Source organism: Culex quinquefasciatus, chromosome 3, assembly GCF_015732765.1.
Source record: "Culex quinquefasciatus strain JHB chromosome 3, VPISU_Cqui_1.0_pri_paternal, whole genome shotgun sequence".
Classification (NCBI taxonomy): Eukaryota; Metazoa; Arthropoda; class Insecta; order Diptera; family Culicidae; genus Culex; species Culex quinquefasciatus.
This window is the reverse complement of record NC_051863.1, coordinates 149,254,971-149,260,813: the sequence shown is the minus strand read 5'-3', so window position 1 is coordinate 149,260,813 and position 5,843 is coordinate 149,254,971. Positions and strand designations below refer to the sequence as shown.

The window sequence follows — 5,843 nt, the reverse complement described above, 5'->3', positions numbered from 1 at the left end:
TTTTGACGCGCGCGCCCAACATTGATCTAGATCAGCGGGGTTTGCTCCACGCGTCTCGCGCAACCGCTGGGCAATTTTTTACTGAAGAGGCGAGAAACGTCATAACTTGCGGGCCGCTGAAGAAGAAAAAAAAAACAGATCGCCAAGTTCGCTGACTTGGGTAATTTTCGTTCATCAGTTTTTAGCTGCTGCTACTAACGAAGTGTGTGCGCAAAAATGCGTCTTTAATCCGCGCGAGGCCGGGCCTGTGTGCGTTTGTGCGTATTGGAGTGGAAAGCAGCAGCCAGTTGAAAACGGGATTTTTGGGGTGTCGGAATCTGCGGTGCGTTGATAACGGTTCCCCGGGGAAGTGAGTCGAGAATCTAGTGAGAGCCCTCGTGGACGTCGGTCAAGTGGATTTGCGGGACAAGGTCCGGGAAAAGCGTGCGTGTTCCGAGTGGAAAAAAGTGGCAGGAAAATCGATCCGTCAAGTGCTGAGCTGAAAATCCGGAAAAATATGGAAAAGTGTAGGTTGAATTTCCTTTGCCTTTCCCTGGGACGAGCCCCCAAATTATTCCAACGGTTATTGCACAAACCCCGTGCTGATGAATTCCACCCAAATTTCGATAAGCAATCTCGACCGCGGCGGGCCAGATTCCGACGAGATTTCGTTCCGTGACGGCATTGTTGTCCAATTAAAATGGGCTTAGCTTTTTTTCCACCAATCAGAAGCGATGGTGTGATTCTGTCATCATCATTGAACGTTAGAAGAGCAGGAAAGAGGCGAAGATTTTGCGCAAAGCTGTGTTGGTGTGTTTTGAAATGCCACCACCCACCACCCCCCGCCCTTTCCAGACGAACCACCTGCCCTCCCGGGCGGTTCCGTTTTGTTGCCCGTTCATTCATCAAACGCGCTCCTACAAACACATTTAACCGGCAATCATCAATCAAGATTCGGCAATCCCAAATCCGGCGCAAATTGTGACGTTTTATCTTCTTCTTTTGGGGTAGGCCTACTATACGTTCGAAAAAAAAAAACAAACCCCAAAAAAATGTCCCCAAAATTCAGCGCGCAATTTAGGCAATGGCACTTTCGGCGTTGATCCTGGTCTTCAAGGTCAACGCCACGTGTCGTGGTGTGTGCGCGGGATGAACGAACAATCATCAGCGCCGCATTAGCGCACCAATACTGTCGTACGGGGGGAATGTTACTTTTGTAAACAAAACGAAAATAAAAATCTGCCCGGTTCTGACGGTGGCGGTAGCGACGACCGACCGTGGCAGTGAAAAGTAACCGGGCCCGGGTGGTGGTAAGGTGGTGTATTGTTTGGCAATAACAATAAAATGATGTTAGTTTGTTGAGGGCGGTTTTACTGATGAATACATATTTGGATTAAGTCGTCTTGTGAGAAATTTAATTTTACATCGAAAAATGAAGTTGAAAATTTTTTGCGACCAGTTTTTCGATTTTTAGAAAAAAATCAATCTCGATTCTTTTGAAAAAATCAATCTTGATTCAAAAATTCACAACTCGCTCAAAGAGTTTTTGCACATTCTCAAAATTTCAGAAAATATGGCATTTGATATCCCCTAAAACATATCAGAAAACAAAAAAAATGTGATTTTTCAAATCAAGTTTTAGTAAACAAAAAGTAAAATTAAAAATCACAAAAAAATATAATTTTCATATATTTTGTATATTTTTTTCATTGCAGTCCTTATCCATACCATCAACTTGGCCAAAGGCACCAAATCGATCAAAAAATTTCTTCAAAGGATAGAGATTTTTGAATTTTCATATATTATTTGTGTATGGCTGCCAAATTTGTATGGAAAATTAGATGGACAAACTAATGATGCAATATGGCTTCTTTGGACATATCAAAGGCACCAACAAAGTTTCAGCCGAATTAAAAATAGAAAAAAATCGAATGACCAAAATTTCAGAGAATTGTTCATGTTCTTGCTTGGTTCATGCCTCAACAAACATTGATATCAGGTTATACAATATTTGTATAACAAGGTGGTCAAGGGGTAGGGTTTATTAAATATTTTGTGACTAAAAACAATCAATGATATTTATTTGAATACACTTTAGTTTTTCTAAAATTTGAATTTTTAGTTAAAGTTGAACTTTTAGATTGTTGCTATTTTTACTGTGTTCTGCTTTCATCAAATTTTAATGTTTCATAACATATTTTCAAAAATGTTTGATGAAAATTTTGTCGAAGCATGTGAAATTGTTTCAATAAGATAGATTTTTTGACAATATATTTGTTTTGTGTAGTCGGAACCAAGGTGTTAATTGATCATAAGTTAAATGATAACAAAAACTATGAAGGTGTACATAAAGTATCTTAAACTAAACCTTAAGTTTGAGGAATTATCAAATCTCTTTACAGCCGTGTCAAAGGGCCATTTTACATGATCATTCAAAATGGGTCCGCGTGCGCGACAATCAAAAATTATACAAACAAAAAAGATCTTTTTTGATTTGGACTGTATAAATACTATCTGGCATATTTTTCAAGTCACTTTCTTCACATTTTTCTTATGGTCAAATCACCGAAAACCTAGTTTTCTTAACATTAATTATAGAGTTCTTCGTTGCAATCCTTTTTGCACTTCGAAAATTAGATGAAAATGGTACAGGTGGTTATGTTACACATGACCAATATGACAAAGAACTTTCCTAATGCTCTTTTATGTGAATTTTATTACATTTTAATCATTGGCTACTAATGTTAAAATGCCAATTTTCAAGTTCAGTATCGATGGGCATAGTCATAACCATGATATTATGGTTAGGCCAATATACCCCCCGGAATAACCTTTTCTTGAGGGCATCGGACGATATACTAAATCGGGAGCTCAAATTCTCTGGTCATAAATTTATCGAATTCAAGTTCCTACACGGTGTGTTTCCTAGAACAAACTCAAGATAAAAAAAAATCGGCAAGTCTGATATTTGGCACCATGAAAGAAGGGCTCTTTCCCGACATTTTGCGGGGTCCGGCGAAATATTTCGTCAGGGGGTCTAGAGCAGAAGATTTTTTTTTCGAGTTTTATAGGATTTTTCTTTAGAAAAGTCGATGGAAATCGATGGGTTCATGTTCATATCCATCAAATGTCTTACTAATGGCCTCTAGCGACTCTAAATTACATATTTGACCTCAAATCAAAAAATTCCAACACAAATTTACCAGATTTCTAGCTTTCTTTGAAATAACCCCAACATCCAAGCTGGAAACCCCAAAACGACCGAATAAAACTCTTTTCTTTGTACAATTTGTCATGAAAATACAGCAACAGATTGCCCGGATACAAATTCGAGCCTAAACCATTGCTAAACTTAGAGTATTTCATTTTAAAGCTAATTATTACCCAAAAGGTTCCCAACATTATTTTATCAATCCTCTGCCATACAACACTAAAATATTTTAAAACATTTTCAAATCAATCACGTTGTAGAGAACAATTCCATAAAAAAGTATCAGTTTTCTGAACAATTTCCATAAAAAAGTATCAATTTTGGTTTGAATGGGAATCAAAACCACAAATTTTGGAGAATGTCACTTTTTATTTTACGAAATTGGGTATATCTCTGCTTACATTGAACCAAAATTGATACTTTTTATGGAAATTGTTCAGAAAACTGATACTTTTTTATGGAATTGTTCTCTACAATGTGATTGATTCGAAAATGTTTTAAAATAGTTTAGTGTTGTATGGCAAAGGATCGAAAAATTAATGTACTCCAAGTTTAGCAATGGTTTAGGCTCAAATTTGTATCTCGGCAATCTGTTGCTTTATTTTCATGACAAATTGTGCAAAAAAAAGATTTTTATTCGGTCGTTTTGAGGTTTCCAGCTTGGATGTTGGGGTTATTTCAAAGAAAGCTAGAAATCTGGTAAATTTGGGTTGGAAACTTTTGATTTGAGGTCAATTATGTAATTCAAGACATTTGATGGATATGAACATGAACCCATCGATTTCCATCGACTTTTCTGAAGAAAAATTCTATAAAATCGAAAAAAAAATCTTCAAAAAAAAATTGCTCCAGACCCCCCGACGAAATATTTCGCCGGACCCCGCAAAATATCGGGAAAGAGCCCTTTTTTATCTTAATGTTCTCGGAAAAATACACCGTGATCCTGTTCCATTTTCACAAAAGAAACATGCATATAAATGTTTATTTTCATTTAGTTATTTCCCTTAATTTTTTTAAATAGGAAGCTCGTATCTTTGGAAACAAAGCTGATTTTCAATAAATGTGAATTTTAGATTTATTTGAACTTTTAAAATTGTAGTATATTTTTAATCAAATGCCGATAACATCTTTTAGAACCAATTGAAAGGTGTCAACCTTTATTTTGTTACATTTTAAATGCTTTTTGAATTTGTTTTTTTTTTTGCAGAATTTTGCTATAGTTATATAAACTTTAGGATTTTTTTTAAGTTTTTAGGGATGCAAATTTGTGATATTTTGTCAAAAAGCTTGATTTGGTGGTTGATTGCCTGTTGGCATACCAAATGCATTTTCTCAATACAATCCAGAGTTGATTATCCAAAGTCCTCGGAAAAACGTTTTTTTTTGGATAATTGAACCGATTATCGAATTTGAAAAAAAAGTCGTCTTATTTTTGCTGGTAAAGCTTAACTCGTGCTTTCCATTTTATTAGGGCACAAAACTTTTGTAAACAAGATTGTATCCCTCTCACACCTTATGCAAACTACCATTCGAGTGAAAGGGATACACTATTGTTTACAAAAGTTTTGTGCCCTTTTGAAATGTTAGGCTCCAACTATGAACTTCGAAAGTGTATCAATTTTCAATTCTTCTAAAATTGTCATAATCTCATTTATTTTTTAAATTTGCTAATTTTGTTGAAGTGTTGTTTTAATATTTTATTTTGTATTGTTATTTGAATAAGAAATGCCTACTATTTCATGCACTGGAAACGTCTTCGCTCATTCTTAATAGCTGATAAAAATGTAAAAAAAAACATTCAAAAATATAAAAGTTGCTGGAAAATACGCAAAAAATAAAAAAGGCAACCGATAATGGTTGTTAAATAGTTAAATAGATTGATGGTTGTAAAATAGGCCAAATAATATCAGTAGAAAAAAACTTATTTAAGTTTATTTGTTTGTATTAAATAATGATCTGATTTCATCGAAGAAAATATGTATAAAGGCAAGATACCAAATTCAATATTCCTCACACAAGTATTACTGTAATAACTCCGTACGATCGTAAAGTAATAAAGTCTCACTAAAACTAACGGCTATCCCGTCTTATCTGTGATGCAATGTCAAGGTATACTTCTTTCCCCAGTTGGCAACATTCGCAAACTGTTCGCCGACTTCTTCCTTCTTATCTCCAAGTTTCGTTTGTCTGTGTAAGGTGGTCCCACATTTTTCGCGCACCATAACCACACCATTCGTACAGAAGGAATTGATAACAGGTCGCGTGGCGTCGCCTCACCTCCACCTTAGCCCGAGTGAATTGATGAATTTATAGCAGGGAACACTTAGTCTAGATAGAGGTATTGCTCTCTTAGTATTCGTAAACCTTTTCCCTTGGCTTAAGGTTTCGCGGCCCGATTCTTTACGTCGTGCGCGAAGAAAGCCCGCGCGGCTCTTCTTAGTCGTCACTTGAGCCAGTTCGGAGTCGGTTCGCTCTAAGCAGCTCGTCGGTGACAGCGGTGTGACTTTTTTTGTGTTTGTGCTGTTTAGTGGCTGTTATTAAGCTAAGTGGATCGCTGCGAAGGTCACGCGTGGATAATCCGTGTGGGTGTTTCTTACAAAAGGTGATAATTTTGGATATTGTCACTTGCGTAGTTGGTGTTGATAGATAAGTT

General features: G+C 36.3%; 1 protein-coding gene across 1 annotated transcript in view; it reads left to right on the top strand.

Moving 5' to 3' along the window:
* The first annotated feature begins 114 nt into the window (after positions 1–114).
* LOC6037039 (acetyl-CoA carboxylase) overlaps positions 115–5,843 on the top strand; it is a 50,354-nt gene continuing 44,625 nt past the window's right edge. Inside the window, exon 1 of the mRNA XM_038259882.1 lies at positions 115–506. The gene's annotated coding sequence lies outside the window, so the exon portion shown is untranslated. The remainder of the gene's footprint in view (positions 507–5,843) is intronic.